At 40.1% G+C, this 14,642-nt stretch overlaps 2 pseudogenes; one reads left to right on the top strand and one right to left on the bottom strand.

Moving 5' to 3' along the window:
• Positions 1 to 1,987: 1,987 nt before the first annotated feature.
• LOC139442411 (uncharacterized) lies at positions 1,988 to 5,020 on the top strand (annotated as a pseudogene).
• Positions 5,021 to 12,273: 7,253 nt separating this feature from the next.
• LOC139441948 (uncharacterized) lies at positions 12,274 to 14,151 on the bottom strand (annotated as a pseudogene).
• Between the last annotated feature and the right edge of the window lie 491 nt (positions 14,152 to 14,642).

Below are 14,642 nucleotides of genomic sequence, written 5' to 3'. Positions count from 1 at the left end.
CCTATATTTTTCATATTTTGTAATTCTCCAATTCTTAATAATGTTAAAAAATCTAATTTGGTCTCTTTTGTGTATATGGTTCAATTGCAAAAGTTGACTTTATAGTGGAGTAAAAATCTATAATTGAATGCTCATTTACGTTTGAAAAAAAGAGATTAAACACAACAGTCTTAAACTCTTTGTTGAAATTTTAAAAGAAAGAAATCAATATTACCAACTCTTTGTTTATTCCATACACAATTAAAACCATGTGACAAAAGTAATTTCTTAACATTTCAGGCCCATGTTATTCTACCTTGCTCGTCCAACCTTCTCAACATGTCATAACATTGCTTTGGATATCTAGTATCCCGCATACATACAAGTTTACAAGTGTCTCTTTTTGTATTACAGTATGTTTATAACTATGTATCACTTGAATTATTCATCTTGTACCTTGACTTCGGTCTTACAGCAAAAACTGACTTTACTTAGGGGGTAAATGGACATCTGGACAAACCGACAATGGAATCCCTGTGTTTTTACCATAGTAAGAGTCAATGTATGGCACACTAAGCATGTGATAATCTCTACAATTTATATTGTCCCTCAAAGTTAATATGTAGATATGTAAATATGGCGAGCTAAATACATAGTATTTATTCCTAATACGGGATATTTACCACCCCAAACACATAAGCGTGATAACCTCTTTATCATACAATGTCATTCTTAATTTCTGTGCTCGAAATCTCTTCCCATCTCTCACAATCATTGCCTAAACATTGTAAGTTTTTCTTGAATGTGCGCATTGATATTACGCCAGAAGGTAAGTGATGTTTCCTCGGACAGTGACAGCAGTCAGTGTAGTTCCAACTGAAACCTGTTTCTTATACACTGGCATAACTACATATAGGCAAAACAACAATTGCCTACACAAACTGTTCCTACTTGCCTTTATCAAAGGGAAGCTACTCTAAGTGTAGCCTATGAGACTTCACGTTTGTTAGTCGAGTCTGCCTGTCCTGTCATATTACGTAACGACGTGCAGTCAGATGTACACGCAGCGAGAGTACGAAACAAGGTAACACTTCGGACATATATCGGCCAGATCCAACTGTTTTATTATGGGGAAAAGGTTCCAAACCGCAGAAGTCTACAAGCATGGATATGGACACTATTCCCTCTTGGCTAGTGTCGCAAGTTATATCTCCAAAGTTGCCAAAACTTGTAAAATGCCTTAAATGCGTCATAGTTAGACACTGGTTTTCAGGATATTAGTCTGTTGTCTTGATACTGATGGCAATTATCCCAGTAGTTTCTCCAGATTCCCTTTGAAGTCGAAGAAAATTCAAAATACATCACGCGAGCAGATACACTTCACGGTTTTGAATACTGTGGGAAATTCCCTGTTTGTTCTTTGTTATCATCCACAGACATTTTTAGGCCAAGCAAAATTACAGAAAATGACCTCAGGAAATTAGGTATATCTTCGGATCGCTAGCCCGACAGCTAACCGACTGAGCTACGTCCATCACTGTGAAATTAAGTGCAAATTTACCTAGACCCGTGAAGATCCGGGTTAGAATAGGTCTTCAGCAACCCATGATTGCCGCAAAAGGCGACTATGCTTGTCGTAAAAGGCGACTAACGTGATCGGGTGGTCAGGCTCGCTGACTTGGTTGCTGCATGTCATCGCATCCCAATTGCGTGGATCGATGCTCATGATGTCAATCACTGGACTGTCTGGTCCAGACTCGATTATTTACAGACCGCCGTCATATAGCTGAAATATTACTGAGTGCGGCGTTAAACAACAAACAAACAAACAAAACAAAAAGCAAATTTACCTAGTCATGCCTACGACGTTACGGAACTGAACGAAAAAGGTCGAATGGGTGACGGACACTTACGAAGGTTGTGGGTAGGTGAGTGATCCCGATGCCATTTGGCACACTCGTCCCATTCCGTAATATACACGTTACCGAGTGGTGAGGAATGAGCCGATATGGCGCGAACTGAAAACGGCTCTTGGCGTCAGATGTCGAACTTGCGGGTCCGCATGAATGACATGGAATTTAATCATTCGTCAGGTGATTTTTATGACAGGAAAATGTGGTAGGGTACACTGTAAGGATAATGTGGATAATAGTAAGGAACGAGGGAGGCATGAGCATGGCTAGTGACAACACAAGGATGAGTTCGCTTTTGAATCAGTACTGAAAAAATGAAGCGGGTGAAAGTGGCTTGTGTGAATGTTCCAGGACAGTTTCCAATAGCCAAAATATTTGACACTATATCATTTCATCCTATTTTTCTCGACGTTTCCAGCTACAGAATCAATAATAGCCACTAAACGGGTAGATCTACCTTACCCTAATGACCGTAAAGGGGTGATTGATCGTAAGGGCTAAGTTCGGGTAATCTAATAGCCACTGAACGGGTACCGAATCCTTTTGATCGTAAAGGGGATTCAAGGGCCAAGGATAGAGTTCGGGGTACCCTACCCTAACACATGCGACATTTGGATGTGTTCAGCGTCAATATAATATTACCTGATACACTGCATTTTTGTGCATAATAATATAAATTAATGAATCGAAAAAGTAATAGATGTATATAAGTTGCCCCATTGTATTTGAAAATATGGTTCTTTTTTCAAATCCATCACAAGGCCCCAGCCTAGAATTATCCCTACATATATATTGAACAGGTCTACATTCATATTGTATCAGTTAAAGTTATTCATCAGGCTCATCAGTAATTGTTTCTCACTTTCACCAGGATTATAATTACTTTGTTTCAGTTCATATGGCTGTTAATCAGTAGATCACCATCTATAACTCAGCATGTTGAAAGTTGTTGCTACTGGTTACTGTGGTATGATCTATTTTTCTATATGATTGTGAAAAGGAATGTAATTAGAATTGTGAATAGTAATACTTATATCATTTTTTTTCCTTTTTATCCCCCGCCCAACAAAGTTGGCAGGGGATATAGAAACGGGCTCCGTCCGTCCGTCCGTCGCGTTTCGTTTCCGGAGCACAACTCAGTAACCTTTCAATATTTTTTCATGAAACTTTGCAGGTCTGTCGAGTACATGCTGAACTGGTGCCTTTTGCTGTTTAGAAATTTTAGAAATTTTTATTTTTTACGTTGCCATGGCAACCCATGTCAACAAGATGGACTTAGGTTCTGTGAGGGCAGGGTTCGTTTCCGGAGCATAACTCATAAACCGTTCAATATTTTTTCATGAAACTTTGCAGGTCTGTCAGGTACATGCTGAACTGGTGCCTTTTGCTATTTAGACATTTTAGAAATTTTTATTTTTTACGTTGCCATGGCAACAAGATAGACTTGGGTTCTGTGAGGGTAGGGTTCGTTTCCGGAGCATAACCAAGATTTTTATTGACACTTTGCAGGTTTGCCAGGTACATGCTGAACTGGTGCCTTTTGCTATATAGAAATTTAAAATATATATATATATATTTTACGTTTCCATGGCAACAAGATGGACTTAGGTTCCAAACTCTTCTTTTTTTTACAATTTCCATGACAAGTTCCACCTCGGTTAAAAAAGGTTAGGGTTTGTTTAGATTAAATTCTGCTACACTAACAAGGTCGGGGGATATAGCCACGTTAGTTGCAAACTCTTGTTCTTTTTATATCAGATATATTTTGGTTGTCATCTACTTTCTGTGTTCCTGTACCATTGGTCAGAGTTGTGGCCATACCACAGGTGTTATGTACCAGATAGCAAACTACAAGTGTCTTGGTGTCACTGTCAGAGTCAGAGTTGTGGCCATACCACAGGTGTGATGTACCAGATAGCAAACTACAAGTGTCTTGGTGTCACTGCCATTCCAGATGATGTCTGTAAAACTTCACTTCCCCAAACCTGGCATCTTCCAAGAGGAAAAAAAAATAAGGGAGCTCAGTCAGATGATATCGTTGTTCAAGGGTATGACACTGAGAACCCTACTCTTGTCACTAAAGGTGTCTATTCTAACCTCTACAATCCTTTGCAATCACCTCTACCACCACTCCAAAACTTAGTTGATTCACTAAGTGACATTAGGCCGGATCTGTTACTTCTGACAGTTGCTGTACAAAATCCTAAGTCTGAAGTATTAACAAAGTTTGGCATGTTTCCAGTTTGTTATCGTATCAGCAAGGACTTTCAAAGGGTACCATTATTAATGATTATAGCCACACAACCTTTCCAGACTTTCCACTCAAAAACAGTATTGGTCCCTCAAGCATTCAAACATATCTCATTGATTCACGAACAGTCAACCTAGAAGCTCTCTGTGTGACAAGTGATCAAAGTATTGAGATTGAGAAATCCACTCAGACACAGTCATCTCATCCCAAGTGGCGCAAAGTCAGACAATCCAGATTAACTGCATCTGTTGCTGGTGCAATAATAAAGTAAAAAAAGAGGTAAATTTAAACTGTTTTTGTTGATTTTTTGTATATGTTGCCAAGTCAATGTGCTCAGAAAAAACAATAAACAACGACTAACAGATAAATAGGAATCATCCTGATCTTATTCCATTACTAAAGACTCCTACTTTCAGGATTTAAGAACTATGCCACCTTCTTGAAAACTGGAAAGATCACAACAGCACCAACGAGACATGGTCTTGCATGTGAGCCAACTGCAACCCAAGCCTATGCTGACGTGACAATAACATTGTACCTTGATTACACAAACAAATAATTTCAAACAAGTTCAGTAATCCTAGAAATAATTAAGGAGATGATTGTAGCAACTTGTTTCCATTTTCCCCCAAAAATGTCTTATTACTGACTGACAAATTCCTTTTCTAAATTGACATGTGTTGAAAATGTGAAAAATCTATCAGTATGTTTTTATCAAATATCACCAGGTTTAAGTTGACAAAAATCATGTTGTTGTTTTTTTCAGATGCAGGCTACGAGTTCGAATATGTTCTGGTGTGGTGTGGTTATCACACCAATCTGTCCCTGGCTTGGAGCATCACATGATAGAAATATCTACAATCCTAGCCTGATATAACTGGAATACTGTTAAAAGAAGCGTTAAACCAAACTCACTCACTCATTTAATTACAAATGTTTTACCCAGGGGAGGTAACTTCCATCAGCATATAACTTCTCACACTCTTCCTTTCCTCCATGATTAAGAAATGGTAAACAATACAAGTAAAATGTATGGACCCAGCTTACCAATGTATTGCACAACAAAATATATGACAATAAATAGCATTAATAGACAAGCATCATAAAGGGCTTGAAGATCTGAAATTACATGTCATGTATGGCTAGCATAATGTAGTGTTTCATCTTCATAAGCCCATTATATTATTCATAATTCAACTTTTCTAACTGCAAATAGCAGAAAGAATGTTGACATTAAGCAACAATTCGCTCACACAATAGCTCAAGTGACCTCAAGTCTGATTCTACAATACATAATTTGCTGAAACTATATGAGCACATGTAACAATACTTCATAGTTATTGTTTATCTGTCTTACAAAATATTAAAACTGTCATGCATTAGTCATGATCAGGTAAATTACAATAACAACTGGTTTCATTTGCCTTTTACTATTAGTGAAAATATCAACAATTCATAATTTATCATAGGTTGTCTCCCCTTACACAACATTAGTGAGTGAGTGAGTGAGTTGGGTTTAACGCCGCTTTTAACAGTATTCCAGTTATATCGCGGCGTGTCAGCTTAACGTGGGAGGAAAGCCCGAAGTGATGCAGGTCTCAGACGTTTACCACTTCGGTGAAACCCACGAGCACGGGTATGGTGCTGACAAACCTAGAAACATAATCGGGGCGAACCGGGTTTCGAACCCACAATCATAGGTTTCTGGCGTGCCCAAGGGACGCAACTCTGCACAGCGAATCGCGGCGCCTTAGACAACTGGGCCACCCATGCCCCCCCCTACACAACATTAAAATCTCCTACCCATAAATGAAATTCTTCAGATTCCCATCCAAATTCTTTTCAAATACGAAAGATGGAATTATCTGTTTTATCAAGTTGAAATTGAACAACACATACGTTACATCTCAAACTAAGTTATTGTGACATTTTAATTAATACTCATCTAAACCCATCAATGTATTACAACAGTCTGTTATCTAAGACTATCTATATTTACATTTATATGTCTTTTTGTGCTAGAACCCTTGGGCAAGGTATTACTCATACTTTGGGTGATATTCAATAAGTACAAGAGTACATGTGCCAGCTACCCAATATCACATGGACAAAATGTTGGTGAAACTGCTGTTAAAACAATCAGATATCAACATTTAATGTTCAAGGCTAAGGGCTGTAACATGCTGAATATTGCTTGTCTCACTTGGCTATAAGGGGCCTTCTAAACAGAGTTAGTAATTATATAAGTTTACTACACCCCAGCTGATTGATTGACCCAGCCATTGATAAGGGAACTGTACCATGTAGTAGATGGTTCCATTTAACTCGTTTGATATGCCTTTCAATGTGGATCTTATGACTAGAAATTTGTTGATTTTCTTCAATTTCGGTTTGCTCAAACTGACCAGCAGAACTCAGGAAATGAGGATTATTGACACCAGTTCCTTCCAAAAGCTTCCCTATAAGAAAACCCTTGGCACCCATGGTGACATCCCCTGGCTGAAGCAATCCCAACTGTCCACTCAGTCTGGTTATTTCAATGTCAGAAAAACAACCTGAGAACATAGCAGATACAGAGGTTAATGAGGAGCAATACCCCCAAGGCCTTTCCATGTAGATCCGTATAACTGTTACCATATGTTAAAATCATTTGACGAAAATGGTCAAACAAACTGGGTTTCTAATATAAGGTTGTTTTGTTGTTTAACACCGCACACAGCAATATTCCAGCTATATGACGGCGGTCTGTAAAAAATCGAGCCTGGACCCGACAATCCAGTGATTAATATCATGAGCATCGATCCACGCAATTGGGATCGATGACATGCATCAACCAAGTCAGCGAGCCTGACCACCCGATCACGTTAGTCGCCTTTTACTACAAGCAGAGTCACCTTTTACGGCAAGCATGGGTTGCTGAAGACCTATTCCACCCCGGAACCTTCACGGGTCCATAAGACAATTATGGTTTCAAAGTGGGTTTTCATATGTGTGGTTGTCTCGCGCTTGCGGCGATATGAAATGCTTCATGGTTGTATTCAAACAACGATGTATAGATATAGAATTCCAAAACTGGCATAACAAAATCACCAATTCTTATTGATAACTACTTGAACCAGAAAAAAATATCTGTCTGCTTTAGCATGTGAAAGAGATCTAAGAGCTTTATGTAGATTCCGTTGTTTAAGCCATAATCTAAATGTACAGAAAACTCGATTACAAAATGTATCAGTCTTCTATCTACCAGAAATGATTCTGTTATTAAAAACCTGTCCATATATTTAAAAAGACATTAACCTATGTAAATATAAATGTAAAATATATGAACGTTTGTTGTAAGAATATATGTGCATGGCATATATTATTCATGTAAATGAACTCTGGGCCATGTGGCCTTCATTCATGCCAGGGTAACAACAAGTACCAACATTTAAGGTATGTTAGGTACAACGCGGCCAAGGGATCGAACCACCGATCTTCCGCCATGTGGCCTTCATTCATGCCAGGGTAACAACAAGTACCAACATTTAAGGTATGTTAGGTACAACGCGGCCAAGGGATCGAACCACCGATCTTCCGCCTCCGAGAAGACACGCGTACACGAAGGCGGCCGTGTCCGTTGGAAGGTGACGTGTCAGAAACAGCTGTTGTGTCATCTCACATATATTGGAAATGGATATCTCGTAGAGCTTTGATACAGTGTTGTGTTGAGATTTCTCAATTAATAACAATGTTCAGTTCAGTATCACGGCGTGTCAGCTAAATGTAGCTCAAGGACTCAGGTCTTGAAACTCACGATTAGGATTAGGTGTTGACAGATCAAGGATCATAATCGGGACGAATGTTAGATTCGAACACAGAATTAGCGGTTGGAAGAAAACCAACTCGGAAAAGTACGCCTTGGTCACTGGACCATGTTTTGTTTAAAAGAACTCGCCAGAAATGTGTGAGCGATGCGCTGGTATTAAGGTACAGTTCTCGATGATGATCGTCACGATGACGCTTAATCCACTGGACCACCTCCCCTTCCCTGACACTGGAGTAAGATTCATCTGCGTCCGTTCCAAGAACTTGTCTTTAAATAAAAACTAGTGTTATTTCAAACACTTTCGTTGTATCTGCCACAATTTATTGTTCGTTTGTTTTTGTTTGACACCGCACTCAGCAGTATGCCATTTGTATGACTGCGCCCTGCGTGTAAATAATCAAGTCTGGACCAGACAAACCAATGATTGATATTGTGAACATCGTCAACCAAGTCTCAACTGACCACCCGTTCCGTTTATTCGCTTAGTATTACAAACATAGATTGCTGTGGACTATTCATCTTCCCGCGGCAAAGGTGTAAAACTGAAACTGGACTTTTTTTTTTATAAAGCCAGTTAACAACTTTGCCGCGGGAAGATGGGGACTTTTCTAACCCGGCCAAGGGCATCAGCTGTGGATTGCCAATCGGTACATTTGTTTACGTACATCAAGTAATCTATAATGACGTACGCCATCTGTGACAGTTTCAGTTCTATGTCGTTATATTAACGTCAATAAGTGTTGTATTTCCTTCTGTTATTATATTTGGTTACATTCATAGGTATAATGACCAAGCTGGTAGGGTGGGGTAGCCTAGTGGTTAAAGCTTTCGCTCGTAACGTCGAATACCCGGGTTCGATTCTCCACATAGGAACAATGATGGGCCATTTTGGTGATACTGCTGAAACTGTACTCACTGGCTGCTGTGCAGAGTTGCGTCCCTTGGCCACACCAGGAACCTATGATTGTGGGTTCAAATACCGGTTCGACCCGATTATGTTTCTGGGTTTGTCGCACCATACCCGTGCTCGTGTGTTTCACTGAAGTGGTAAGCGTCTGTGGCCTGCATCACTTTGGGCTTTTCTTTCACAACTAGCTGACACGCCGTGATATAACTGGAATACTGTTCATCAAAGCGGTGTTAAACCCAATTCACTCACTCACTCACTCATTCACTCACTACTCAGTGGCCAACCACTAGAAAAAGAACACTGTAAACCCACTATCGTGTATACGAGGTTGGTCAAAAAGCTCAAACAAAAAACAATACCAACAATTGTGAAAGTGTTTTTAATTTATTTATTTTTTATCATAATTTTCCTGCTTTTCAATACAGTGAAGCTTTCAATTCCAGTAATAAAGAGGTTTCCTGAAGCAACCCCGAAAAAACCCATTCACGACAGCTTAGTCTCATCGTTGTCGTCATAGCGCTTTCCACAAAGGTGTCCTTTCAGTTTTGGAAACGTGGAAATCACTTGGAGGGTGTGGAAGCTCTTCGAACGCACATTGTCGCCCAGCAGCCTTTGCAAGTCGTGGGGTGTAAGAGGAGGCATTGTCATGAAATAGTAGAGCTCCGGCAGTCAGCATTCCTCGCCGCTTTTCTGTGATAGAATAACTCAACGATGAAGCAAATCAGCATAGTAGGCACCGGTAATGGTCTTGATTTTGTAAATAATCAATGATCGCACTCTTTGCATCCAAGAATACAGTGGCCATAACTTTCTTTACTGATCGTGAAGACTTTAATTTCTTTTGTGCCGGAGAAGTGAAATGGTTACATTCCATGGACTGAGGTTTGACTCGGAATCATAGTGAATGACCCATGTTTCATCACCCGATACTAATCTCTTTTGAATTTGACGAAATCCTCCTCGGTTAGCTCTAAATGTTCTCTGCAATGTCAGTTTTTTTAAGATCAGTATTTAGAAACCATGACACCCAACGAGCAGATAGCTTATTCATCTGTAAATGTTTGTGAATAATAGTTTCAATGGATCCATGGCTTAGACCTGTGTCTTCCTCAAGTTCAGCAATGGAATTACGTCTATCTGACAGTATAAGTTGATTGAATCTTCACCGATGCAAGTTAAGGGACGTTCAGACCCAGGGTTATCACCAAGGCGTGTTCTCCCAGCCTTAAACATAGCTGCCCAACGTTTAACAGTGAATAACTAGGGCACCTATCCCATTACACTTGTGACATGCGGTCATGAATTTCTTGGGGAGAACTTTTCTCTAAAGTAAACATATTGATGACTGCTTGTTAATCGTTCTTTTTCATTTCTGTGTCCATTTGGATCCCTATCACGTTCAACTGGCTGTCATTAATATACAAACGGCCTCAACAGACCAAATACACTTGCAATGAACTACTCAAACAATGTACTACATTGACTAGTTCACTTTGTCATGGCCCATAGTTGAAAGTTAGTCAGGCTTATTTTCATTCGTATCTATTACATCGGGTCGCCAATAGAAAATGAAACGGCAAAAAATATATATTCTTTTATCTGTATATATTTGCACAAATTTACGCATTATTTCTTCATCTTTATTCTTTAATTTTAATAGAGATGCAGCTTTTCTCTTCTGGCCAGGTAGGTAACTCATTAGCTGAACAGAGTCACGATGAAAGGCATATTAACAACGACAAAAACAAAACTGCATTAAAGATAGTCATCGACTCACTCTAAGAGGATGGACGGATGCGTAGTACCAACATCTTGATTTTATCTGGCAAAACAAACAATTCAATACACATTGTTAAGTGCCCTGTGTTTTCGTCTCACTAACCAACACTCAACACGTTTGTGACATGGATGCTCGATTCCTACTTTTAAGGCAACCATGTATAATTGGCGTCTATGTATACGGTCATCGAAACTATTTTCAAGCATTAGATGTAACGGCGGCTTGTCAGATGCTCGTGGAGTTTGGTGTAAGGCCGCTTTGAACAGTATTTCAGTTATGTCAGCTTGATGTTGGAAGCAAGTCTGATGTAATGCAGGTCTTGGACGTTTTAAGCTTTGGTGAAACCAACGAGAAGAAGTATTTTTATCGATGACAAGCCAAGAAACATAATCAAGACGAATTTGAGATTCGGACCCACGATCATGGGTTCGGGCACTATACTTACTCAACTGTACACAGTGAATTGCATCTTCCCGAGGCAAGAGAGTTAACTGACTTTAAAAGTCCAGTTTCCACCCTTGCCGAACAAGGCTGGAATTACTGGGCTCGATCGTAGCGCCACCAGTGGCTATTACCAATTATGTCCTTTCTAAGCCTCTCCTATGGACCAATCAGAATCCACATGTCGTATTACTTGCGTTTGTTTCACACAAAATGGTGGCGCCCAGTCAGGATGATCTGATCGATAATCGAGATCTATATTGTGATAAAACGGGTCTTACATCGCGAAATGCATCAAATCACGTCAGCAACTAGATTAAAAACATGAAAAGGTTTGGAAAATATCTGCTGACAACAAGTTGGAGGTGCACATGCTTTGCAAATCCTGCAATCGACCGAAATCTGCACGACATGCAGTTTACGAACCGGATTTCGATTTCAGTGCGCGATTTTGATTGGACTATGCATAGACTCGTTAGTCCAGCCAAAATGTAACTCCATAATACCAGCCTAGTTCGGCAAGGGTGGAAACTGGACTTTTATATCCAGTTAACTCTCTTGCCTCGGGAAGATGAGTGAATTGCGGCGCCTTAGACGACTGAGTCACCCGTGTCCCGAGTATCTGTGGAATTACAAGCTTGTAGTGCTTCACCCGTACCTTCTTCTCCTAACCTTGCTGTAACCAATGTTCGAACATGATATATTGTGAATATTGTGTTACGCCGTAGTTGGCAATAATCCAGCCACAGTACCCCGGCCTGTACGTAAAAGAATCTGGGCCAGACAAACCAGTGACTGATACTGTGAACAATGATGTATGTTGGGGTGGAGTGACACACAATCAGTCAGATGACACACTGCAACCACCCTGTCTACACTTAGTGGGATGAGACGCCATTCGACGGTAAGTCGGGACCTGCCTGGACTCCCCACGTGGTTATGGTGACGTAGTGTATAACCTCGCGCAGCCAAATAACACAACAGCTAAACAAATTCAAGCAACAAATATAAGCTGTATTGTGGAAATGATTTAATTCAGTCTTGTTAAAGACTTTTTTATGTATATTAAAATGATAAAATAGGAAATTATTAAACAAAATAAATCTATATAAATGCGGTCAAAGTTTTGATTAATTTACACATGGTGACAGCAGCAAAGTCCAGAGATAAGGAACGGTGTTGGTTTTAAGTCTATCTTGACTTGCGCAGGAAGCCAGCGATTCTATGGAGAGTCTGCAACACAAGGTTAGATTTTAAGCCGTCATGACAGTTGTAGTTACAAAAGTTAACCAAAATATATCTTTTTTAAAAATAAGTTTAGCTGCGTACATGCAGCGAAAAACAAATTTCAATAAACATTAAATTGCTTAAATTTTTTTTTCAAGAAAAGAGAATTGTTTCATTTATAGGTGGAAGTTTTAGATTACCGATGAAAATCGTTTCCAAAGAGAGTCACTTTTCTGACACTTCACTCCATAGGTCATCTGTTCATCTGAGTGTTCTTTGACATCCCCGGTGTCTGGTGCTGGGCGGCCAAACAGGGAGTACAGAAAATTGACAGGCTGCTCACCAAGGTCATGGCTGTCTGAGGGGTCGCTGTTGTAGGAATGAGCTTTGGCTAAAATGGAATTATGATTATAATCGGACCTTAAAATACTTATTCAGGCTGAGGGGCGGGGCCAAATATGGGTAATTTGGCTCTATTGCTTTAACTACTTCTTCACTGGAACTAAGAGATGGACATCAACCATATTTGTTTGGAGGTATTCTCAGGTGGTGGGAATTCACAATTGTACAAATGGAGGGACTGGGGGCGGGGCCAAGTTTATAACTTTGACACAATTAAGATCCCCACCGTATAACCATCTGTACGATTGAGAGTATAATGAGAGGAAGGCACATATGCTACCAGGACTGGCCCTTCTGTTCATCTGTCCGGCACTCCCAAAGGAGTTTGAACCTTGACCATAACACGCAAACCGATATTATCCCCACCGTATAACAAACAGATACATTGTATACATTTGTTTGTTATGAAGAGAATAATACATTTATGCTAATAGGGTTCGCCCTGGGGTCCCGCCTTGCCTCTGAAAACTTAGATCCTGGATCATAACGTGGAAACGGTTCAGATCTTTATGCTACATTTGTATCTAGAGAAATACATGTTCATGCTGTCAGATTTGCCATCCACCCATCTTAAATGCTGACAGAGTCAAAATTACGAAATATTTGCAGTATTATATACACGTACAATGCAAATTTATATTTTGTCATGATTGCGTAAATATCCAGGTTAGCGATACAGGTCCTATGGACCTCTTGTTTTCATTAAAAGAGTAAAATCGCTAACTGAATCCCAAAGGAAAACTATCCAAGTATAAACATACCGTTTAACTTGTAATAAGAATCTTCCATGCAATAGCGTGAGATAGGCCACGGAGACACAATGTCAAATACATCGACATTCCTGTCTGCGTGGTTCATGAAAGACTCCGAGCTGACCACATGGACTGGTGGCCATCAGATTCGCCGTATGGACTTTAGCTATCCATTCCTTCACCTTCTCTTTGCCTCTAACTCGTCCCACCTCTCCACAACCACGCCCTCCTTCCTCGCATCTCTATGTCGCCTGCTGAGATTCTTCCTCTCGTTCTTTGATGTTCCAGTGCTTACCGCGTCTTTCTGAAGAGTTAGTTTGAATCCACCTCCCGGCTGCCACCTCTTTCCTGCATCTCTTACCACTTTGTCATTCTCAGTTGCTTTCTGTCCGTTCTTTCCCACCTCTCTTAAAGACATCTGTCTTTTATCGGGACTATCCGCCATGGTGCTTCTCTTTCTATCCTCCTTCACCATCTTCTCCTTCCTCTTCATGCTCTCCTCATATCTCCTCATCCTCTCCATCTCCTTCCTGCTGCCTCTTGTCTTCTGCTCTCTTCCTCTCTTCATCAGTCTCTCAGACTCTCCGTCACCGCCACCAACCTTCCTCGACTTCCCAACATTCGAACCTTCCATCCATTCAGGTAATGGTTCAAAATCGTCAAGTGGTATGTAGAATATACGTGGCATCCTATAAAGAAGACAATGTTTACATGATAATAGACACCCAAGAAAACCGAATTCTTTGAAAAACTTGTTTTGGTCGTAATGTGTATGTTAAACATTATGTAATCCCAAATTTTCCATAATTGAAAGCTTGTTCTCTTCTATAAACATCGGTAAACTTCGATTAAATCAGAAAAAAACGAATAACATATGAGATCTACTTACTTTACTGACGAATGTGGTCGAGTTTGGATTTGAAACAACACAGATAACTGATGAACCTTGTCTCCTTATAATCACAACTTCTTACAATGTCTGCATAGAGCTGAATCAACAGAACAATGGGTCTGTTCACCTAGCAACCGCATCCCATCATGCTTATCGCGTCAGTGTGACGTCATTCGGATTGTGACGACAGAGACACTATGACGTCTTTTAAAAAAACACTGGCAGTAGGCTCGGTTATCCACACTGTGTGTTTGCGGCGATGTAGAGTGAGTGAGTGAGTTTGGTTT

Source organism: Haliotis cracherodii, unplaced genomic scaffold (assembly GCF_022045235.1).
Source record: "Haliotis cracherodii isolate W230 unplaced genomic scaffold, xgHalCrac1.p SCAF_5, whole genome shotgun sequence".
Lineage (NCBI taxonomy): Eukaryota > Metazoa > Mollusca > Gastropoda > Lepetellida > Haliotidae > Haliotis > Haliotis cracherodii.
This window is presented reverse-complemented; position numbering and strand designations above follow the sequence as displayed.